This window comes from Nicotiana tomentosiformis, chromosome 9, assembly GCF_000390325.3.
Source record: "Nicotiana tomentosiformis chromosome 9, ASM39032v3, whole genome shotgun sequence".
In the NCBI taxonomy this organism is placed as follows: domain Eukaryota; kingdom Viridiplantae; phylum Streptophyta; class Magnoliopsida; order Solanales; family Solanaceae; genus Nicotiana; species Nicotiana tomentosiformis.
Genome location: NC_090820.1, coordinates 67,922,221 through 67,949,411, shown reverse-complemented (window position 1 = coordinate 67,949,411; position 27,191 = coordinate 67,922,221).

Genomic DNA, 27,191 nt, shown 5'->3' with positions numbered 1-27,191 from the left:
GCAGGTGTAACATGTGTTGTAGCATGAGGTGTTTTCTGTGCGAGGGTGAGTATTGATGCGGGCACGAGGTGCCATATGTGTACGATTCTATTTAATGATTTGTTATTGAAGCTGAGCTCTTATTTGTATCAAATTGTTTTCACTTGTTCCGTTTAGATTATAGATATCGTCTTCTGCTTTATTTCCTATTGCCATACTTTGATATATTGCACAGGTTATTTGACAAGTAAGTATCTTTTGACTTAAAAACCTCGTCACTACTTCTCTGAGGTTAATCAAGATACTTACTGAGTACATGTGGTCGATTGTACCCATACTACACTTTTGCACGGGCATGCAAATTTTGGAGCTAAGTACCTGGAAGACGGAACTTGCATTGGAGATGTAGCAGCAAATCTGATTCATGCTACTTGTTGTTCCTTGTAGCTTAGGATTTTATTTCTGTTTATGTAATTTCCAAACATATATTGTATTATTCATTTTTCCAACTTTGTAAATCCAAATCATAGTGACTCAGGACTTGTACTACCAGTACGTGAGGTAGTTGTATATTAAATTGTGTTATAGTTTTAGTAATATATTGAGGATTTCTTATTTTATTAGTAACTTATATTGTTTGTCTTACCTAGCGGACATATTAGGTGTCATCACGACATTGATAGAATTTTGGGCCGTGACATGTGTTTCTAATAAATTAATTATCCGTTCTGTAAATGGTAAAAAAATTGTGTATGAAGATATGCATTGATACTATATATTAATAATCCTATCTATTATTGGTATCACATTGTTCTCCTTTTATCATGTTCTACTATATAGTAACTTGAAATAATATCCTATCGAAATAAATATGTACAACCATCATGACACGGAAGTACTTCTTTACGATGTTTTAATTTTTATTCTATAACTTCATTAAATGTTTTAAAAATATTTATTCCGTTAAAATTTTGTTATTTAAAATATTTTTTTAATAAAATAATATAAATTTATTTTATGCGAGACTTGTGCATAGAGACTATTATATCTAAAAGATACAAATTTGATGAAAAGAAATAAATGTTCATTTAGACTATCCTACTTAAAATTAGATTTCTACTTCCTAGATTGATAAGTATAAGTAGAACTATCTCGACCTAGTTTTCTCATTCTAAAAGGAAATTCAAACTTTTTGGCTAGTCAGACCCATTGAAAGCCGGAAATGGCTTTAAAGAAGGTTAGGCTAGGTATTCTTCCATATAAGGAGATGCTTCGTCTCCTTTATTGAGTTTTTAAATATATAATTTTTTGTCTTTATTTATTTCAATTGTGAATAAAGTAAATTCATCATGCTCGCAAACACTAGAAAATAAAATGAACCTATTTATAATTTTAACGTTTGTAAATAGCATCGTAAAGCAACATTTAACAATCATCTATATTTAGTTGGCAAATAAGTTGTCACGATCCAAAATCACCACATGTCGTAATGACGCTTAACCTCCACTTGCTAGGCAGGCCAATCATAAAATATTTCACAAATCATAACAGATAAAGAATGAATGAGTCTGGAAGCCGAATAACCATATATAAATACTAAATCAATACAACAAATCCCCAAAAACTGGTAACACTGATTCATGAGATCTAATATATGAATACAAGTCTGCTATGACAATAAGTTGTATGAAACAATAACAGTAATGAAAGATAGAAGGAGTTGACAAGGACTATGATCAAAACTCAACTCTACTTGGGGTTTCAACCGCGACAGCAATAACTCTCAATTCTCAGCTGGGTCAAACTTCTCAATCTACATAATTAAGTGCAGAGTGTAGTATGAGTACAACCGACCTCATCTATTCAGTAAGTATAATGATTAACCTCAATGTGGTACTAGTGAGAGTGGCCAATAATACTCACTTATCAAACTTGTACAGTTCATGAATATATATGTACACCCGAAATCTAAGCATGAAGCACAGGTAAGGCCCATGTTGCACATAGAGAAGATATGCCCAAGCACTTTAAAATAATTAAGAATTCAACCTATAGAAAAGATATGCATTTGATATCAAAGAATCCGTAAACAGTTGCATGTAGAGAAAATATGCATAAATAACAAGTCAAAATACACAAGTTGACATATAGAGAAGATATGTACCATGATGCATTATACCAAGTAATGCAGTATATAGAGAAGATATTTATAGAAAGGTATGTATACATTCCGAAAATAGCATATAGAGACGATATGCGGTAAACAAATCATGTATACATCCAAGGAGTTGCATATATAGAAGATATGCAAAGCCCAAACACTAACCAGTTTCCATAATTCACATGTCTGTCATCAAGGAGAAACATGAGCGGACAACCCTAAGAGGGATGTATCTTTATCCACATGCTGCATGGACAAATCGCATGCAATAATCATAACAACTACACAAAAAACTCACATGCTATAATAACTCATCCCGTACGGACCGTTCACGTGTTGTCAAACCAGTCCATATCACAAAAAGCATATATAAGAAAACATGATGAACAATAGATATCAAATCACATACTCATGGACCGAGGAAAATAGCATGCTAAGGTGTATGCATGTGCGAAGTGTACGACTATAACACATATTATGTGGGCACGCCATACAATAACGATTATCATGCTCAAATGATTCAAAAGGTTCACGTAGTCGTACAATGTCACGACCCAACATCCCACCAAAGGCCATGATAGCGCTTAACCTGCTTGTTAGGCAAGCCAACATACGACAACAAGCATAAAATCTGATTATTAAGCCATTAATTGTGTCATGATATAAATAACAATGTGAAATAAATGTTAATTCAATATCATAAATTATAAAATCAAGGACAAGGTCTAAATACGACCACAACTGTCTAACAAATGCCTAAAACCTGGTATCACTATATCACGAGCATCTAATAAGAGTAACTAGAGTCAATTGAACAAATACATATGTCTAAAAAAGGAATACATAGACAGAAAGTAGATAAGTAAGGAAGGTGGACTCCATGTGCTGCGGATCAGATCAAGTACCATAACTCACCACGAAATCTCCAATAATATTGCCACTCAGCTCAAAAGGAACTACTAATACCGGGCTCAGAACCTGCACCAGATATGCATAAGTGTAGTGTAAGTACATAACCACGGTACTCAATAAGTATCAAGTCTAGACTCGAAGAAGTAGTGGCGAGGGATCGATACTGACACTTACTAGCAATCTAATAATCAAATAAAATATGAATCAGATACGAGATAAGATATGATATCATAAAATAAGATATGAAAGCTAGATACACAGTTCATATGGAAATTTAGGCGGGCTTCAGAGATATTAGGAAATTAAATCAGGTGTCAAATACCTCAATCCTCGCATCAAGACATGATACATATCATCCACATTTATCTAAACCTGATGCATGAGTTGTCACAGCCCAAAAACCCTAACCAGTCGTAATGGTGCCTAACACACTTAGTAGGCAAGCCGGACATAACAATAATGATCCACGATAGCATAAATAATATAAGTCTAAATCCTTAATATAGCATAACAATACCAATACATGATAAATCCCCCCAGAACTGGTAAATACAGAGTCATGAGATCTAATACAGGAATATAAATCTAAAATGAAGAAATATAATAGTTTCTGAAATAAAGACAAGAATACATAAGAAGAGAGACGCCAAGACAGTGGTCGAGAATGCAGCTCTACATTGTCTCTCGATGATCAGCTCAACAAGCAACTCCGCTACTGATGACCGGGTCTGACACCTGGATCTGAAAAAGTAAGTGGAGAGTATAGCATGAGTACAACTGACCCTATGTACTCAAAAAGTATCATAACTAACCTCGGCGAGGTAATAGTAGAAAGAATTATAAATGATACTCGTTATAACCTGTACAATTCATAAATTCGACAAGTACAGAACAATAACATGGTCAAGTCATAAAGCACATAAAGGACAATCCTGGTGTGCACAGTTCATCAGGTACTCTGCTCAGCGAATAATCTAGCATATAAAGATGATGTGCAAGTAAATTAGGTAAATAATCATGGAAATTGCAAGTAAATATGAAATACAATAACCAACAACACTGGCCAGATTTTCCTCAACATTTCCATATCTGTACCAAATCACTGATTAGTTTTCCTAAAATCCACATGTACAACATCAAGAGAGAAACATGAGAGGGTGACCTTATGGGCATGGATCCATATCCACATGTAGCATAGACAATTCAACGTGCTATCAGCTCGGCGTGGTCACAAACTCATAATTTGTCTGGCATGGTAACACGCTATATCATAATCTGCCCGGCTTGATCACTGGTGTAGAAACACAATCCTCCCTGTGTTGTCACTGGCATAAAGACACAATCTGACTGGCGTGGTCATAGGCGTAACAACACAATCCGCCCGGCGTGGTCAAAGACATCCGAACCAAATCATATCACATAGACCAATATACAAGAACACATGTATATGATCAATGAATATCAAATTTCATGCTCCAGGACTGGTATAAGTGACATGCTAAACTGTATGCATGTGCAAAGTGTGCTATCATATCTCAAATCGGAAATTTCATCACGAAAATAACAAATATCAAGTTCAATAAAGAGATTAGCCTCTATGTAATCTCATAACATGGATCATATAGCTCACAAGAGGGTTACAACAATGAGAAACATAACAGCTTAAAGCTTAACAATACATTCAAGGCATGTCATAGCCTAAGCACTAACCCGAGCATGGATAATTACCCGATGCTCGCACATGGGCTCAACCCCAACACATATGCGCACCCATAACACGTAGCTATCACAAATAACTCAAAAAATAGTGCCTTAACCAAGTTTAGGTAAGATACTTACCTCAAGCAAGCCAAATCAGTACTCGAAGAAGCCCTTCCCTCGCAAATCAACCTACGGACGATCCGAATCTAGCCAAATTAACTTATCAATAAAAGTCATACGAACTGAATCCAAATGATAAAACTAAGATCTTTAACCAAAATAAAAAGGTCAACCTCGGGCCCGCACCTCGGAACAAGACAAAACTCACAAATGCCAAAAACCCATTCAATTACGAGTCCAACCATAATAACTTCATCCAATTCCAACCACAAATCGACCTTCAAATCGTCAAATCTCACTCTCCAAAAACATTGTCTAAAATTCCCACATTTCACCTTAAATACACATAAACTAGGTGTAATAATCAATGGGTAATCAATATATATATCATCAAAAGTGATTAAACTTTACTTACCTCTCCAATTGTTGCAAACAACCTCTCAAAAATTGTCTCCAACCGAGCTCCAAAATTTCAACTATGAGAAAAATGACAAAACCCTCATTTAAAACCTTCTACCCAATGATTCCAGCATCTGTGGCTCCCTCAGTCGCACCTGCGATGCCGCTTTTGCGGTCAAAATCCCGCATCTACGGAAACCAGTTAAATCCTGACCATGCACATCTGCGGCCCCCTCTCCGCACCTACGGGACCGCTTCTACGACTAACCTTCCGCATCTGCGGACTCCCAGGCCTCCATCCATACTTTGCTTTTGCCCTCACTTGCCCGCATCTGCGGGCTTGCAGATGCGTAAAATCCCTCACACAAGCGCTCTTCCGTAGATCTAGCAAAATTCTGCTTCTGCGGACCCATCCTCGCAGAAGCGCATCCTCTTTTGTGGAAATCTTTGCGTATCTATGATGATTCCCCAGGCAGATCAACCTCGCACCTGCGTAAAAAAGACCGCACATGCGGCTCTGCATCTACGGCCTATCCCACGGCAGGTGCGAAAACACTAGAAGACAGATTTCTTCAGCAAATTCCTCTAAGTCCAAATATGAACTGCAACTCATCTGAAACACACCCGAAGCTCCTGGGACCCCAACCAAAAATTCTAACAATTCCTATATCACAATACGAACCTACTCAAAGCCTCTAATCATATTAAACAACACAAAAATTACGTATTGTACCCTAATGAAACTAATGAACTTCCTACGTGAAAAACTCGTGCCAAAACACATCAAACCAACCTGGAATGACCTAATATTTGGCCCACAAGTCGCAAATAGCACAACGGTCCTATTCCAACTCTCAGAACCAAAATCCGAAACTGATATCAACAAAGTGAACTCGCGGTCAAACCTCTCAACCCTCCAAACATTCAACTTTTCCACTTTCGCCAAAAAGCACCAAACTAATCTACGGGTCTCCAAATCTATTTTTGGACATATGTCCAAGTCCAAAATTACCGTACAAATCGATTGGAATCCTCAAAATACCATTCGAGAGTCGTCTACATAAAATTTAAACACCGGTCAACTCTTCCAATTTAAGCCTTCAACCTTGAGACGAAGTGTCCCAATTTACTCCAAGACCTTCCCGAAACCAATCCAACCACCCTGGCAAGTCACATAACCACAAATTAACATAGAAGAAGCAATAAATATAGGGGATTGGGCTAAAATACACGAATCGACCGGTTGAGTCATTACATCTCCCCCTCTTAAACAAATATTCATCCTCAAACGGGTCTAGAATCATACCTTGAGTCTAAAATAGGTGTGGATATCTACTCTGCATCTCTTACTCGGTCTCCCGTGTAGCCTCTTTGACTACTGACCCCTCCAATGAACTTTCACTGATACTATATTCTTCGACCTCAACTTTCTAACATGCCGATCCAAAATGACCACTAGTTCCACATCATAAGTCAGATCCCTATCTAGTTGCACAGTGTTGAAGTCCAAAACATGTAACGGATCACCCTAATACTTCCGGAGCATCAAAATATGAAACACTGAGTGAACACCCAAAAGGCTAGGTGGAGATGTAAGTCTATAGGCCACCTTTCCAACTCTATCACGCACCTAAAAGGACCTATATACCTAGGGCTCAACTTGCCCTTCTTCCCGAACCTCATCACACCCTTCATGGGAAAAACTCTGAGCAAAAGCTTCTCACCCATCATATATGCAACATCACAAACTTTCTGCCAGGATTGTGCTATACGGAGCCGCTTCTGGATCAACTTTACCTTCTCCAAAGCATCACAGACCAAATTAGTGCCCAACAACCATGCCTCCCCAGGCTCAAACAAACCAAATGAAGAATGACATCTCCTCTCATATAAAGCCTCTTAAGGAGCTATCTGGATACTCAATTGAAAGTTGTTTTTGTAGGCGAACTTTTCTAACATAAGAAACTGATCCCATGAATCCCCAAAATCAATAACACAGGCACATAACATGTCCTCCAAGATCTGAATAGTGCGCTCGGACTGTTCGTCCGTCTGGGGATGAAATATTGTACTCAACGTTACTCGTGTGCTCAAACTCTCATTGTACCGATGTACAAAATTGTAATGTGAATTGAGTGACTCGATCCAAGATAATAAAAATGGGCACACCATGAAGCGGAACAATCTCACGACTGTAAATCCGAGCCAGCTGCTATGAAGAGTAGGTAGTCTCAACTGGAATGAAATATGCAGACTTGGTCAGTCTATCCATAATAACCCATACTGCATCAAATTTCTTCAATGTCCATGAAATCCCAACTACAAAATCCATCGTGATATGCTCCCACTTCCACTCTGGAATGTCAAGCCTTTGAAGCAAACCACCGGGTCTCTGATGCTCGTACTTCACCTACTGACAGTTCAAATACCGAGCAACGAACTCAATAATATCTTTCTTCATCCTCCGCTACCAATAGTGCTGCCTCAAATCCTTTTACATCTACACGACACCCAGATGAATGGAATACCATGAACTATGGGCCTCCTCAAGAATCAGCTCATGTAACCCATCCACATTTCGAACACAAATACGACCTTGCATCCTCAATACCGCATCATCTCCAATAGTAAACTTCTTTAGCATTATTGTGATGCACCATCTCCTTCAGGTCACGTAAATGGGGATCATCATATTGACATACCTGGATGCACTCCCACAAAGAAGACTGTGAAACCACGCAAGCTAGAACTCTGTTGGGATCCTATGTATCCAACCTCACGAACCAATTGGCCAAAGACTGAACATCCAATGTTAACGGTCTCTCCGTAGTTGAAATATAAGCAAGACTCTACATACTCTCAGCCTTCCTACTCAAGGCATCGGCCACTATATTGGCCTTTCCCGGGTGATAAAGAATGGCGACATCATAGTCCTTTAGTAGCTCTAACTACATTTGTTGCCTTAAGTTCAGATCCTTTTGCTTGAATAAGTGTTGGAGACTCCTATGATCTGTGAATACCTCATATGACATGCCGTAAAGATAATGCCTCCAAATCTTCAATGCGTGTCAAGGTAGTTCTTCTCCTGGGGCTTCAACTGACGGTGAAGCAAAAGCAATAACTCCACCTTCCTGCATCAACACACGTCTAATGCCAATAAGAAACATCACAATAGACCGTGTAAGAACCCGATCTTGAAGATAAAACCAGAAATGGAGTTGTAGTCAAAGAAGTCTTCAGATTATGAAAGCTCTCCTCACACTATTCAAACCATCTAAATGGGGCACCCTTCTGGGTCAATCTAGTCAAAGGTGCAATAATGGACGAGAAACCCTCCATAAAACGGCAATAATAACCAGCAAAACCAAGGAAACTTCGGATCTCAGTAGTAGAAGATGGTCTGGTCCTACTCTGAATAGCCTCAATCTTCTTTGGATCTACCTTAATCCCCTCACTGGACACCATGTTCCCAAAAATGCCACCTAGTCAAGCCAAAACACATACTTGGAGAATTTAGCATATACCTTCTTCTCCCTCAAAGTCTGAAGTACAATTCTCAAATGTTGCTAATGATCCTCCTGGCTACGTAAATATACCAATATATTGTCAATGAACATGATGACAAAAGAATCGAGATACGGCTGAAACACACTATTCATCAAGGGCATAAAGGCTATTGGGGCATTGGTCAGCCCAAAAGACATCACCAAAAATTCAAAGTGACTATTGCAGGTCCTGAAACCCGTCTTCGGAATGTCTGAATCCCGGATCATCAACTAATGATACCCCAACCTCAAATCAATTTTCGAGAACACTCTATCACCCTGATGTTGATCAAATAAGTCATCAATGCGCGGTAGTGGGTACTTGTTCTTAACTGTAACCTTGTTCAGATGCTTGTAGTCAATACATATCCTCATAGTAATATCCTTCTTCTTAACAAATAAAATCGGTGCATCCCAAGGCGACACATTGGGCCTAACGAAGCCCTTATCGAGCAACTCCTGAATTTAATTCTTCGACTCTATAAGTGCCATACAATACGGTGAAATAGAGACGGGCTGAGTGCTCGACACCAGATCAATACCAAAATCAATGTCCATGTCGGGTTCCATGCCCGGTAGGTCTACTGGAAACACATCTTGAAAGTCTCTCACTATCGGAACTGATTCAATGGTAGAAGTATCAGCACTAACATCCCTCATAAAGGCCAAGTACGCCAGACATCCCTTCTCCACCATCCGTTGAGCCTTCAAGCATGAAATTACCCTACTCGGAACATAATCTAGGGAACCTCTCCACTCAGCCCTAGGCAATCCCGACATCACCAATGTCACGGTCTTAGCGTGACAATCAAGAATAGCGTGACAATCAAGAATAGCGTGTCATGGAGACAACAAATCTATGCCCAAAATCACATTAAAATCAACCATGCTAAGAAGTAAAAGATCAACTCTCATCTCACAACCCTCAATAGTCACCACACACGACCGATACACACGTTCCACAATAATAGAGTCACCCACCAGCATAGATACATGAAAAGGCATAACTGAAGAATCATGGGACATATCCAAATAACGAGCAAAGTATGATGGCATATATGAATAAGTAGAATCGGGGTTAATAAATACTGAATCATCTGTGGCACATGGAAACAATACCTGTAATCATGGTGTCAAAAGCAACCGCCTCTGGCATGGCAAGAAATGCATAGAAACAGGCCTGACTACAGCATGAATGGCCTCCCCCTCTAGGGCAACCTCGTGATGACTGAACCCCATCCCGAGTTGGCTGTGCAGGTGGTGTAGCTATTGGTGTTGGCACCAAAGGTTGATAGCTCTATTTTGGGACCCTACTCAACAGTGTGGGATAATTCCTCTTGAGATGACTCAAGTCTCAACACTCATAACAACCCTGCCTATAAGGTTGTTGACCCTGATAGAACGAAGAACTGCCTGTGGAAACCTGAGCATATGGAGCATGGAAAGAGCTCGGTGCCGACAGCGCACTGAATGATGACTGAGTTGCGCGTGCACTATAGAAATTGAGGTTAGCTGAAGAGCCCCGAGGAACATGATGAGCTGCATGAACAGGTCTAGAAGGACTACCCATGTTGTAATGGGAATGGCCTCCAGATAAGACACTTCTGAAACCACCTAAACCACGAGGCCTCTTGGCCACTCGCTCCTCAAGCTCCAACCTGCGTACCTGCTCCAAACGTCTAGCAATCTCGACCACCTGGTCAAACCTAGTATTTGTCGCAACCTCTTGAGCCATATTGTAACACAAACCATAGTTCCTAATCTTCTCCCTATCTTATCTCGTACTAGGTCACAGTCATACCCTCCTGGCGTAGATGCTCAAACTCCCTACACAACACCTCTTTCCGAGTATGTGTAACAAACTTCTCTAAGAAGAGAACTCCGAACTCATGTTATGTAAGTGGAACTGCGCCAACTGGCCTTCTCAACTCATGAGCCTGCCACCACCTGTAAACTTCCCATATCAGTTGAAAAGTAGTAAATGCAACCCCAAAATACCTGATGTGCGAAGAATCCGCTGAGACCAGTCTGGAAAATCCTGAGCATCCTCTGACTCCCCTCCGCTGAACTCTGGAGGCTTAAGTCTCTCAAACCACTCCAACCTCTTCTACTCGTCATCAATCATAGGTGGACCACTGATATCATAACCGTCGGAGCTAAGTTCGTGCAACTGGTATCGTAACTGCTTGAGCTAAGCTCATGCACAAACTCAAAATCTGAGCCAAGACCTCCTAAAGACCAGGTATAACAATAGGTACCGCTGTTGTTTGAGATGGTCCCACCAGCTCAACAGTATCCGGAACCTGCTCCTCCACCGGAGTGACTAGTGGCTCTACAAGTGTTGCTCTAGCTGTAGTGCGAGCCCTACCTCGGCCCCGACCTCTCGTGGCCCTAACTGGTTGTATTGGTTCCCGTGCGCCTGATCCAGTTGTATGTGTCCTTACTATCTGTGTGAGAATAGAAAAGTAAAGGTTCAAACTTCAAAAATAACAAATCCTGTGACAAGAATGCAGGAAAGTGAAGTTTCCTAACAGTTCGATAGCCTCTTGAAGATAAGTACAGACATCTCTGTATCGATCCTCAAGACTCTACTAAACTTGTTCATGACCCATAATACCTATGAACCTAGGGCTCTGCTACTAACTTGTCACGATCCCAAAACCCTAACCATTCGTGATGACGCCTAACACACTTGCTAGGCAAGCCGGACATAACAATAATGAACCATAATAGCTTAAATGATAGAAATAACATAAGTCTAAATCCTTCACATAGCATAACAGTACCAATACATGATAAATCCCCCAGAACTAGTAAATACAGAGTCATGAGATCTAATAAGGGAATACAAGTCTGAAATGACCAAATATAATATTGTCTGAAATAAAGACAATAGTACATAAGAAGAGAGAGGCCAAGACTGTGGTCGAGAATACAGCTCTACCTCATCTCTCAATGATCAGCTCAACACGCAACTCCACTACTGATGACTGGATCTGACACCTGGATTTGCACAATTAAGTGCAGAGTGCAGCATGAGTATAACCGGCCCCATGTACTCATGAAGTATCATAACTAACCTCGGCAAGGTAAAAGCAGCAAGAATTATAAATGATACTCAATATAACCTATACAACTCATAAATTCAACAAGTACAGAAGAATAACATGCTCAAGTCATAAAGCATAGAAAGGACAATCTCGGTGTACACAGTTCATCAGGTACTTTGCTCAGCCAATAATCCAGCATTTAAAGATGATGTGCAAGTAAATCAGGCAAAATAATCATGGAAATTGCAAGTAAAGATGAAATACAATAACCAACAACACTAGCCAGATTTTCCTCAACTTTTCCATATCAGTACCAAACCACTGATCATTTTTCCTTGAATCCGCGTGTACACAATCAAGAGTTAAACATAAGAGGCTCTACAGAGGGGTATGGATCCATACCCACACACAGAACGGACAATTCAATGTGTTATAGGCTCGACATGGTCACAGGCTCATTATCATAATCCGTCTGGCATGGTCACAAGCTTATTATCATAATTCGCCTGACATAGTCACATGCTATATCACAATCCGCCCGGCGTGGTCACAAGCATAACAACACAATCCACATGGCGTGGTAACACGCATAACAACACAATCCACTCAGCGTGGTCACAAGCATAACAACATAATCCACCCAGCGTGGTCATAGACATCCAGTCCAAATCACATCACACATAAGCCAATATACTAGAACACATGTATATGATCAATGAATATCATATTTCATACTCCTTGACTGGTATTAGTAACATGATAAAGTGTATACATGTGCAAAGTGTGCTATCATAGATCAAATCGGCAATTTCATCACAAAAATAACCAATATCAAGTTCACTAAAGAGATTAGACTCTATGTAATCTCATAACATGGATCAAATATCTCACAAGAGGGTTACAACAATGAGAAATATCACAGCTTAGAGCTTAACAATCAATTCAAGGCATGTCATAGCCTAAGCACTACCCCGAGCATGGATTATTATCCAGGTGCATGCAAATGGACTCAACCCCCACACATATGTGTACCCATAGCACGTAGTTATCACAAATAACTCAGACAACTAGTGCCTCAACCAAGTTTTGGTAAGATACTTACCTTAAGCAAGTCAAATCAGTACTCTAAGAAGCCCTTCCCTCACGAATCAACCTCCGAATGATCCAAATCTAGCCAAATTAACTTAATATAATCAATAAAAGCCATAAGAGCTGAATCCAAATGATAAAGCTAAGATCTTTAACCAAAATTAAAAAGTCAACCCAAAAATTCAACCCGGGCCTGTACCTCGAAACGAAAAAAAACTCCCAAATTTTGAACACTCATTCAATTATGAGTCTAACAATACTAATTTCATCCAAGTCCAACTATAAATCAACCTTCAAATTGTCAAATCTCACTCTCTAATAACATAGTCTAAAATCCCCAAATTTCACCTTAAATTCACATAAATTAGGTATAATAATCAATGGGTAATCATTATATATCATCAAAAGTGATTAAACTTCACCTACCTCTCAAATTGTAGAAACAAACCGCTCAAAAATCGCCTCCAACAAAGCTCCAAGAATTCCAACTATGAGAAAAATGACCAAACCCTCGTTTAAAACCTTATGCCCAGCGATTCTGGCATTCGGAGCTCCGTGGAAACCACTTAAATGCCGACCATGTTCATCTGCGGTCCCCTCTCCGCACCTGCGGGACCGCTTCTGTGCTCACTTGCCCGCATCTGCGGGCTCGCAGATGCATAAAATCCCTCGTACCTGCACTCTTCCCCATCTCTAGCCAAACTCTGCTTCTGCGGACCCATCCTCGTAGAAGCGCATCCGCTTCTACGGAAATCATTGCACATATACGACCATTACCCCCGCCGGGCCAACCTCGCACATGCGCACAAAAGGCCTCACCTACGGCTTCGCATCTGCGGCCAATCCCACCACATATGTAAAAACACCAGAAGACAAATTTCTTCAGCAAATTTATCTAAGTTCAAATGTGATTCACAACTCATCCGAAACACACCTGAGGCCCCCGGGACCCCAACCAAATATTCCAACAACTCTTAAATCACAATATGAACCTACTCAAAGCCTCAAATAACATCAAACAACACCAAAATCATGAATCGCACCCCAATTCAAGCCTAATGATACTAATGAACTTCCAACTTCAAAAACATGTGCCGAAACACATCAAACCAACCCCGAATGACCTAAAATTTTGCACACAAGTCCCAAATGACCCAACGGTCCTATTCCAATACCCAAAATCAAAATCCAAACCCAATATCAACAAAGTCAACTGTCAATCAAACCTCTCAACCCTCCAAACCTTCAACATTCCAATTTTCGCCAAAAAGCACCAAACCAACCTACGAGCCTCCAAATGCAATTCTGGACATACGCCCAAGTCCCAAATCACCATACAAAGTTATTAAAATCCACAAAACACCATTCCAATGTCTTCTATACAAATGTCAAACTCTGGTCAGCTCTTCTAACTTAAGCCTTCAACCATGGGACTAAGTGTCCAAATTCACTCCAAGAACTTCCCAAAACAAATCCAACCACCCTGGCAAGTCACATAACCACAAATGAACATAGAAGAATCAATAAATAGGGGGACGGGGCTATAATACACAAAACGACCGACCTGGTCGTTACATGAGTCTATGATATGCACATATATGCATGTTTAGGACCCCTTTCTCAATACCTCACAACACAAATCCATGTTCCTAACACATGCCACATATCCAACCAAGCACAACAAATCCTGGTGCCTATGCTCACAGGGCCCAAGGTAACGTGGGTAATTATCTGACTCTGGGGGGATGGATCCATATCAAAGCATATGCTCATTTTATATTTAATGATCATTAATCAATCGTTGTGACACGCTACCCGTTCCAATCATAATATCATCTATAATAAATATCCACTCACATTGTCCTTGGTGCCAAATTTCTCAATATTTCCGGAACATCCAACTCTCCAACTCATGTATATGTATATGAACTAATATAAATAAGAGGCACCCGATATAAAATTAAAAATGCGGATAAAAGCTCGTACAGCTAAATGATGGTTTTGCAAATGATGTAACTCAATTTATCACAATGGCTCAAAAAGAAAATTTTAAAATTTCATATTTCTTTTCATAATCTTTAACATGAATGAATTAATCCATGTAACCATCAATCGCAAATCAAATAAGATAATTTTATGACTACGGCTCCATAAGAAAGTTCAACATGGCAAGATAATTATTTATGCCCAATTTCGCAAATCATAATCTTAAACATGCTTCTAAGCCATAATTATGAGTCATCGCGTAGTCATCGAATCAACGAAACATGAATAACAAATTCACATAGTCCAAACAACGTGTAATCAGAAGAGAAATTCTACCGTACATGGTCATAATCTAGCTACGCATATACGCTCGTCACCTCGCATATACGTGGCTCCAAATCAGCAAAATGTAGCAAATAGATCACTTATGAGAAGACTTCCCTCTTACAAGGATAGACAAGAGACTTACCTCCACCTAGTAAGCTTTAAATCAATAACGAACCACTTTTCCATTCAAATCCAACACCAAACAATTCGAATCTAGCCATATATGACTCAATAACTTCAAACAAAGTCATATGAATCAATTTCAAACAGTAAAATTTTAATCTTTAATCAAATCCCCAAAAGTCAACAAAAACAATTCGGGCCCACATGATCAAAACCTGTGTCAAGGGGTATATCTCGACTATCCATAATCTTACCAGTTCAAATATGTGACCATAACAGAGTCCAAATTGACTCCCAAATCCTCAATTAATACTCTCTTAAATTGTAGACAAATCCCAAAATTTCTCTTCAAAAACACATGTTCCAAGTGTATAAATCCATGGGGAATCAAGATACATAATCAAATCCAAGTAGAAATTATTTATCCGCAGAGTAGTGATAAAAATCTCCTATAACATTGCCTCTTCCCGAGCTCCAAAATTTTGTGAGAAAAAAGTGACAAAATTCCTAGACAAGTAAAACAATACAGTAGTTGTCCCAATCTGAATTAGATTTTAGATGATCCCGAAACTCATCTTTGATAACCGGTATTTTTAAAATCTTAGTTTTAACACCTGAAACTCATCTGGAACTTCCCACACACAAAACATATATGCATTACAATCATAAACTACGCTACGAACCTGCTCGCAACACTTAAAACACCGAAAAGATATCGTCTTGACCCGATATTGAACGTGGTCAAACTTCAAATCCTTAACGAGCCTCTCAACCAATAACTAAAAACACACTCGAGCCCCTCAGAACCCCGTCAAATCATACCAACAAGTACAAATACATTAATAAAACTTATCCAAAGGCTGGAAGCACCGCAAATAACATCAAACCAAGAATTGAAGATCAAATCATTTTCTTAAGTTTCAAACATTCGAACTTCGCCAAACATGCCTGAATCACACTTAAACATTATCGATCACAATCAAACTTTGCACACAAGTTCCAATAAACTAAGTGAACTTATACAAGGTCTCAAAACCACAACCAGAGTTCGATAATACTGAACCTTCAAATTACCAAATTCCAGCAAATAAAGCCAAAACCTCCTAGGAACCTCCAAATCCAAATCGGAACATACGCCTAAGTCTAAAATTACCATACGAACCTATTAAAACTATCAAATTCTAATTCCGAGATCATTCAAAGGTCAAACCTTGGTAAACTCTTCCAACTTAAAACTTTCAAATTGAGAATCACTCTTACAAATGAATTCTGAACCTCTTGAATTTAAAACCAACCACACACGAATATCATCATGCATCATATGAAGCTACTCAAGGTTTCAAACCATCAAAAGGAATGCTAGATCTCAAAACGACCAGTCGGGTCGTTATATTCTCCTCCACTAAACATATGTTCGTCCTCGAACGTGCCAAGAGTCATTTCAAAGCCGTCAAATAACTGTACAAACTCATCATACACACGTCCATGAGTAATCATATGCCACCACAATCCATATAATTCTGTTAACATAATTTCGACTAAAGATTCTTCCTTCAGCTTTAATCCATAAGCCTTAGAACCAAATTTTGATAGCCAGAACTCCCTCTAAGATCCGATTCTTATACATATATAATGTACCAATCCTCACAAGTTAAATCAAATCATAAATGTACTCCCATGATGTAACCACGTGATGTACCCCATAGCTCATATGCCCATAACCATATCTTCTGCCCACAATAACAACTCGTTATCAAACCCGGTATCCATGACATACCTCATATCAAATAAAAATCTGTGTCGAACCTTGAAATACTGCTAATGTTGAACGAAATGTGTAGAAACTCAAAATCACCCATCAAATCAACAAGTCATGGAGTTTTCCTGCCCAACAAAAACTATTTCCAAACTCTAAACTGATTAATGTCATTCTTCATCCAAACAATACATTATTGAACTTCGATTGCACTAATTCCATGTTCAATAACCTCGTCTCACCTAGTAAAAACTACTCGACTGACATGCCACATTTAGTGTCATCTAGAACCTCACACGATCCCATGCATGCGCTAACAAGCAACAACTGGAATATGACCAAAAATGGAAAGAGAACCAGAGAGAACTCTCCAACAACTTTACTAGGTAAACAGCAAAAGCATAACACTATGAACCATCTCACCAAGGAGAAACAAAACTCACGAAACAAGCACAAGGAATCATATCCAATACCATACTGTTGTGGCATACAATCCGGCCCAATATCTTATTGTTGCGATGCGCAACCTGATTCAACATAACACCCTCATGGGAAAACCCACTGATCCCTAATCCTCATACTCATCAAACATATGTTTATCAATAATAATCATGCAAAGTGCATAACACAACCATGGGGAGATGGATATCATAATGCTCTACAAAAGGCAGGCATGACTAAGGTACAATAAGCAAATAAATATCTCAAGAGCCATCTCGCTCATATATCACCACAAGGCCTAAATAGGACCATAATATACGTGTGAATCATCAAGTCCTCTTGCAACCCATCATAGCATAAAAGAGTAACATATGAAATAAATCTGCATGCGAATAAGATCCACCCCACCTGATGACACACCATAACAAAATGTTGTATTGAGTATCCAAATCTAATCTTGTGTAGAATACACATTCTAATTAGGTCTATCAATGGGCCTCCAAACCAATTTAGATCATTCCAATGTAGGTAGATAGTCTTCCAAAAGACCACAGTGACCCTATCCATGACACATAAAACCAGTTGTCAAATCCTAAACATACTTCCACACTCCAATCAAGGAATAGTCTACCTTTACGAGAGTCCAATCGCTAAGCCTAAAGGACACAAACTCTTCATGTCTTATCTCTAGCTCCCCTACTTAGGTGACTTCCACATCATGCATACATAATCACATCTTGAGAAAAACTTCCATAAATATCATGCATCAAGTAGCAAACCTGGACATCAACGATTATCAATCACGCGTTTCTTGTATTACTAGCAAAACATCCACAAAATAAAATAAATGTGTCTTCTGCAATACACACCCTTCTCAAGAGAATACGTGATAGTGCTAGAATTTACATAAACATCTCAAACCTCCTATGCCATTTAGAACTCATGAAATTCCTTATAAAACGTAACCGCAACCTTGTTCATTCAATCTCAATTCCACTCGGCTTACCGCGTCTATCAAGCTATTATATGAAAATACAAGAATTCCATTATCGAATCTGAATCACAAATAGAACACATACTTCATTAATCAGAAACCTTCCACTTAACTCAATTCAGGAGAAAATCACAATACACAACAAACTTCCTATTTCCATAGAAGATATCAGCCGCAAGAAGTGGTCGAAACTATCGCAAACTCTTCAGAACATATTTGCACATAACCAAACCATCGAAACTGAATCCCTCTAAATATACCAAGTCACACAGACTACCAAACCCAAAAGTCTTACCACCAGGCACATGCAAAGCCCTATCATACCAAAGGACCCGACCATTTCCATTACCATGCTGACCCAAGCAACTGCAAATCTTATCCAACTTCTTTAGATTACGCATGACCTGCCTTCAAGGCAACACTACTATTCCCTAGTGCACTATGGACCTCAATCAAAACTCATCCCGAGTGATCCAACATGAAATCATGAAGTCCTAAGACATGTAATCCATTTTATTCCATTTCATGCACTCAATAGTACCTCAACCAAAATACCTGATCTGAAGAGACCTTCTATGAATCCAAAGCAGTTACTTCTATCTCTTCAACACTGCATCACAAAGCTAATAATGATACAAAAATACTCCAATTCCCTTTCATAATCCAACATAAATCTCAAATACTTAGTCATACACAAATCCAAAAATCCTTAGATACCACATATTTAATCTTGAACCCATTTGAACCTTCTCAAGAGTCACCCACTCTGACCTAGTCCCAAATGCATAGCCAAACATGTCGAACAGCTACTGCTTCGTTAGCACATGAATACTCCAAAAAGAAGCAATCGAGCTAATCTTATACTTTGCACTCTACCTCCATAGAAGAATATTGGACCTGATTTATTCCACAACCTCCATATATCACTAAATTGAATCATAATACACATCCAGAAATTTCTTGCTCAACATAATCCTCCTCAAGTCATAACTAATCCACAAGCATTCCTTAGTCCAAATGACCAAATGATCTAATCGTCGATGGTAGACTCCCCCACTTGGATTTAAGATACAATCACATTACCCAAGAACCTACAATAGTTGTTTCTCCTTAGCTACCATGATGTCACAATGTTACTCCGTTGAATCTCATAAGCTTATGATGCACTAACCATAACACATCCCCAATCATTAGCCCAAATACACTCTCAGCCTCGTGACAGTCATGCCATGTTCCTCCAGCGATCTAGACTCACATTGTAGTGCATACATCCCACTCGATTGAAGGTAAAACTCTTCATAGGGACCTTATAATAAATCATATGTCCTTCAACCTCCTCATATGAGATAGCCCGCCTATGTACCATCATATCAAAATCATTCTATGACCTTGCCATGGATACATCCCTATACAACAAATTGATCCTCTCGAGTTAACTGTCTACTACCAGCTGTAAGAATCTACTTCATTCCATCAATGAACAATTGAAGGATCCACCAACACCTCCAAAACTCGAGATCGTATTGCACACCAAGATGATAATCAAGCATCCACATTCCCGTTTTACCTCCAGCAAAACCCTATCTCGTTACAATCGAACTCTTTAAATGTAAGAAGCCATCACCAAAGAAAGATACACAGACTTAGTCATTAGTCTACAATGACTGAAATAGCATCATAATTCCTCGAGATACGTGGCAACCCTACCATAAGAACCCATAATGACGTGCTCTCACTTCCACTTAGGTATAGCTATCTTTTGAAGTAAACCACTCAGTCTTTTATGCTTGTACCTGAACTGCTAAATTCAAACACTGCCAGACATATCCAACAATATCCTTCCTTAACCTTCATCGTCCATAAAGTTGCTCCAAATCACGACATCTACTTATAGAACCCGGATGAATGGAATACCGCATATTATGAGCCTCCTCATGGATCAACTCCCCAAACCATCAAATCTAGAAACACAAATCCGACCCTGAAGTTGCAATACACCATTATCACTAAGGACGCCATCCTTAACACCACCTTGCAACATCGTACCTCTAAGGACAAGAAAATGACGATCATCACACCGACGAGATCTGATGTGCTCAAACAAGGACAATTGTGCAACCATACAAGCAAGGACTCTACTATGATCAGAGATATCCAATCTCACAAATCTATAAGTCAAGGCCTAAACATTCATAGCCAAATATATCCCCTCTGCTCGAGCAAATGCCAAAATATCCATACTCTTATATGACTCAATTTCACATATTCATGTTTAAACAGTTGCTGAAGACTTCAATGTCCAATATAAACCTCCCATGACACTCCGTATTTATAATGCCTCCAAGTCTTAAGTACATGCACGATGGTTGCCAACTCCAAATCATGAACCGAATAATTCTTCTCTTGAGGTTCTAATTGTTGTGACATATAAGAAATCACCCTACCATTCTGCACCAACACCATGTGAGTATCAATGCGTGGAGCATCACAATACACTTTACATGTCCCTGAATTTATGGGCAACACCAACACTAGGCTGAAATGATTGAACACCCCTCCACAAGGCGATGATTGTATTCTACCCTGGGGATGTGGGAATCGCCATATCTCTAGCTTCATCACATCTGCCGTGGACAACTAATATCGAATACTCAACATTGCGTACGAATGAGTAGGAAGGAGCTAAAATCGAAATAATGTTGCACGATAAGGAATCAAAATAGCAAAAGTTCCTAAAACCATATAGCCTCTCGCAGATAGATACTGACGTATCTGTATCGATCCAGAAGACTCTACTAGGCCTACTCGTGATTAGTGAAACCCTTAGAACCTAGAGCTTTAATACCAACTTGTCATGACCCAAAATCCCACCAAACGTTGTGATGGTGTCTAACCCACTTGCTAGACAAGACAACATACAAAAACAATCATAAACTCCAATTATTAAGCCATTAATTGTGTCATGATATAAATAACAATATGTAATAAATGTCAATTCAATGTCATAAATTACAAAACCAAGGACAAGATATAAATACAACCACAACTGTCTAACAAAACCCCAAACCTGGTGTAACTATATCACAAGCATTTGATAAGATTAACTATAGTTAACTGAACAAATACATATGCTCGGAAAAGAATTACATAGACAAAAAATAGATAAGTAGGGAAGGGGGACTCCATGTACTACGGATCGGATCAATTACAATAAGTCACCATGATGTCTCCAATAATACTCCTACACAGTTCAAAGGGTACCGCTAATAACAATCTCAGAACTTGTACAAAATGTGTAGAAGTGTAGTATGAGTACAAAACTATGGTACTCAATAAGTATCAAGTCTTTCATCAAAAAATTAGTAAGAAGGGGTCGACACTAGCACTTACTAGTAGTCCAAAAATCAGAAGAAAAAAAACATGAATCAAATATGAGATAGGACATGATATCATCAAATAAGATTGAAATCTAGAAACACAGTTCATACAAAAATTTAGTGTAACAACCCTGCCGTCGTTTTGACTATTTTAGCCTTATTTTTACTATTTTATGCTTTACATATATGTATTTGTTGAGAATTGCAGATATGGTTGGTTGGGTTTCGGAGAGTTTTGGATTTAATTGGGACACTTAGTCCCTTGGTTGGAGGTCTAAGTTGTGAGGGTTAATCGGAGTTTGACTTTTGATTAGACGACCCAAAAATGGTGTTATGATGGTTTCAATAGGTCTGTATGGAGATTTTGGAATTAGGCGTTAGTTCGGATTTGGATTTGGAAGTTCCTAGGTTGATTTGGTTCTATTTGGCGAAAGTTGGAAAGTTGAAGGTTTAGAAGGCTCAAAGGTATGACCGAGAGTTGACTTGGATGATATCGGGTTCAAATTATGGTTCCGGGATTTGTATTAGGACCGTTGTATCATTTGGGACTTATATGAAAAATGTGAGGTCATTCGGTGTTATTTAGGCATGTTCGGTGTATGTTATGGATTTGGAAATTTGGATTAGTTCTTTAGGCTTGCATTTAGATGTGATTCGTGGTTTTGATTTTGTTTTCTGTGATTTGATGCCTCGAGTAGGTCCGTATTATATTTTGGGATTGGTTTGTGTGATTTGACAGGGTATCGGGGGCCTCGGGTGTGTTTCAGATAGGTTTCGGACCATTTTTCTTTGTTTTGGAACTACTGGTTTTCTGATGTTATGGTGTGCTTTGTGATCGTGGATGGTGTATCGCGACCGCGTAGAGGATTTTGGTGACCGGTGATGTTTTCTCTTCATGCTCGTGATGGGGTGGTCACGTCCGCAGAGTAGGAGGGGAAATGGACTTTGCGTTCATGACATGGGAGTCGTGTTCGCGTAGAAAGGGAAGTTAATTGGGTGTGTCGGGATTTTAGCCTTCGCGTTTGGGTGTGAAGGACCGCGTTTGCATAGTCTCAGAAATGCTAGGCATCGCATTCGCGACCACGTCCTCGCAATCACGTAGGGTCTTCATTGGCATCTTCTGGTTTGTGCTTCTCGATCACAAAGTAGGTCCTGTGATCGCGAAGGGTATCGCTGGGTAGTCACTTAAGTACTCTATTTCGAAGGTTTTAGTCATCTTATCACATTTTGAGTTTGGGATCTCGGATTTGGGAGATTTTAGATAAGATTTTTACAATTTTGATTGGGGTAAGTGTTCTTTACTTGTATTTATTTATTATTCATGATTCCAACCTTGATTTTAGCGTTTGATTAGTGAATCTAAATGAAGAAATTGGGGATTTTGGTAAAAACTTATCTAAAGTAAAAATTGATGATTTGAGGGTCCATTTGAGGTCAGATTTGGATGCAATACATATATTTGGACTCGTATTGGAATGGGTGTTCAGAACTTGTGAGTTTTGTCAGATTCCAGGGTACGAGTCTGGGGTTGACTTTTGGGCTGACTTTGCATATTTGTGTCAATATCATAACTTTATTGTTTGGGTTATTTTCTATGGCTTCTATTGATATTATTAAGTTTTTTTGGCTAGATTCGAGCAGTCCGAAGGTTGATTCATATGGGAAAGGATTATTAGGATATTGATTTAGCTTACTTGAGGTAAGTATCTTACCTAAACTTAGTTGAGGCACTAGTTGCCTAAGTTATTAGTGATATCTATGTGCTATGGGTGACTCACATGTGAGGGGATTGAGCCCATGTGCGTACACCGGGGTATTATCCATGCTCGGGGTAGTGTTTAGGATATTGTTTCCTTTGAATCGGTTTCTAAGCTTCATGTTATCATACTTCTATGTTGTATTTCATTTGTGAGCTATTTAAATCATGTTAGAGATTATTTGTTGGTTGATCTCCTGTTCTAACTTGTTAGTTGCTATTCTTGTGGCATAATCGCCTGACTAGAACTGTGGTAGCACACTTCACGCATGCCTACACTTTAGCATGTCACTTATATCAGTCCATGAGTATTTAAATTGATATTCATTGTTCATTCACATGTATTCTTGTATATTCTTTTCTGTGTGATATGTACTGGGTTGATAGCACGTGAGTTGTCCGTGCAGATCTAAGTTATGTTAGCATGTGAGTTGTCCGTATAGTGGTTATATATGCATGTTAGTTATCCGTTCAGCGTGTGGATAAGGATCCATACCCCTAGGATCACCCTCTCATGTTTCTCTCTTGACGGTGTACACGTAGTAAGAGGAAAACAGGCATGTGTGTGTTGTGATTATTGCATTTCTTCTCTACTTGCAATTTCCTTGGTTGTATACATGTTTTATTCGCATATCTTCTCCATACGCTAGATCAGGAATGTATGCATGCCTTGTTTTGCATATCATATCTATATGTCGTATTGATTAACTGAAATAGAGCACGTTACGTTATCTTGTGCACCGATGAGGCTTTATCTATGTTTCATCACTTAATGATATAACTGTTGTGTATTTGTGAGATTCATGAACTGTATAGGTTATTAGCAAGTATCATTAATAATTATTGTCACTGCCACCTCGCTGAGGTTAGTTATAATACTTGTTGAGTACATGGGGTTCGTTATACTCATACTACATTCTGCACTTAATTATGCAGATCCAGGTATTGGATCGATCCGTGGGTAGTTGTGATTCGTTGGATAGGATTTGAAAAGGGATGAGGAAGAGATTCATTTTGACCGTAGTCTTTAGAATTTCTTTTCATTTATGTATTCTTGTTCTCGTTCAGACAATATTTTACTTTATATTCCAGACGTGTACATTCGTTCTAGAGCTCAAGAATTTGTATTTACCAATTCTGGGAGATTTGTTATATATCGACATAGTTATTTTATGTTACTGGATTTAGACTTATATTATCCTCATTATTTCTTCTATCTTGTTCCGCTCTTATTATGTTTGGGTTGCCGAGCAAGTAAATTAGGCGCCATCACGATCGATTGGCAGTTTTGGGTTCTGACAAGTTGGTATCAAAGCCATAGGTTTATAGATTTTATGGGTCATGAGCGAGTTTACTAAAGTCTTGCAGATTGATACAGAGACGTCTGTACTTATCTTCGTGAGCCTACCAAACTATTAAGAAAAGCTTCACTTTCTTGCATTCTTGTCATGCTGATTTGTTATTTTTGAAGATTGATGCGGATTTGTTATTATCGAAGATGGACGGGCAATAGTGCCTCCAGGCAGGGCCACGAGAGGCCTAGGCTCAGGTAGAGGCCGAGGTGGGGGCCGTGCTACAGCTGGAGCAGAACCTGTAGAGCCACCAGTTGCTCCAGTAGAGGAGCAGGTTCTGGATACTGTTGAGCCAGTGGGACCAGCTCAAACAATGGTTGTACCTATTTCTATGCCTAGCCTTCAGGAGATCTTGGCCTAGATTTTAAGTGTGTAGATGAGCTTGGCTCAGGAGGTCATGATACCAGTTGCACTAGCTACATCACAAGATGGGGGAGAAGCCCAAACTCCCACTGTCCGTACACAAGAGCAGCTAGCTCAGGGATATAAGACACAAGGGGTGTAGCCAGTTCGGCCAGTTATAGCTACCTGGGCCGATGTTGGACCATCTTTGATTAGGAAGTTGAGATTACTAGACGCTTTTGGAGGCTTGAGAGAGGAGCTGGAGGCCAAGAGGCCCCACGGTTCAGGTGGTTTGGTGGTGCCTCATCTGGAGGTTAGTCATACCACATCAGAGGTCGCCATTTTAGGCCTGCTCGGGTAGCCCTCCAGATTCCTCATGGTTCATCAATTAGCCATAGCTCATATAGTGCTCGCCTACTTCAGTCATCATTCAGTGTACTTCCAGCACAGAGTTCTTGCTATGCCACATCTTCTTAGGGTTTATCATATAGTTATTCTGGTTATCAGGGTCAGTCGCATGGTCAGTAATCTTGTCAAAGGAGGGGTTGTTTCGAGTGTGGAGACTTGAGTCATCCTAAGAGGGATTGCCCCAGACTTTTGAATAGTGTACCATAACTAGGCACACAACCAATGGTTCTATCACCATTAGCTATACCACCCACACAGCTAGCTAGGGGTGGGGTTTAGTCGGTTTGAGGTCGCCCTATAAGGGGAAGTCAGGCAAGCGGTGGACAGGCCCATTACTTTGTATTTCCTGCCAGGCCAGAGGCAGTTGCTTTCGACGTCGTGATCACAGTTATTGTTTCAGTGTGCCATAGGGATGCTTCAATATTATTTGACCCTGGTTCCACTTACTCTTAAATGTCATCTTATTTTGTTCGTTATCTGGATACGCATTGTGATTATTTAGATATGCATGTTCATGTATATACACCGGTGGGCGATTCTATTATGGTGTATCATGTATATCGGTTGTGTGTAGTTACCATTGGGGGTTATGAGACTACAGTTGATCTGTTATTGCTCAACATGTTTGATTTTGAGGTGATTTTGGGTATGAATTGGCTATCCCCATACCATGCTATTCTTGATTGACACACTGAGACCATGACATTAGCGATGTCGGGGTTGCCTAGGTTGGGGTGGAGAAGGTTCGCTTGGTCTGACTCCCAGTAGATTGATTTCATATTTGAAGGCTCAATAGATAGTTGAGAATGGGTGTTTGGTGTATTTGGCCTTCGTGGGAGATGTTAGTGCAGATACTCCTACTGTTGAGTCATTTCTAGTAGTGAGAGAGTTCTCAGATGTGTTCTTGCAGACTTGTCAGACATGCTACCCGATAGGGATATTGATTTGGTGTTAGGCACTCAACCCATCTCCATTCCACCATATTGCATGGCACTAGTGGAGTTGAAGGAACAGTTATAGGTATTGCTTGATAAGGATTTCATCAGGCCTAGTGTGTTACATTGGGGTGCACTAGTGCTATTTGTGAAGAAAGATGGTTCTATTAGGATGTGGATTGACTACAGGTAGTTAAAGAAGGTTACTATCAAGAACAAGCATCCACTATCGTGTATTGATGATTTGTTTGATCAGCTTCAGGATGTTAGGGTATTCTCGAAGATCGACTTGAGATTGGGGCACCATCAGTTGAAGATCGGGGCTTTAGATATTGCAAATATGACATTCAGGACCTGTTATGGCCACTATGAGTTGTTTATGATGTCTTTTGGGGTGACTAATGCCCCAACAACTTTCATTGAAGTTACATTAAAGCG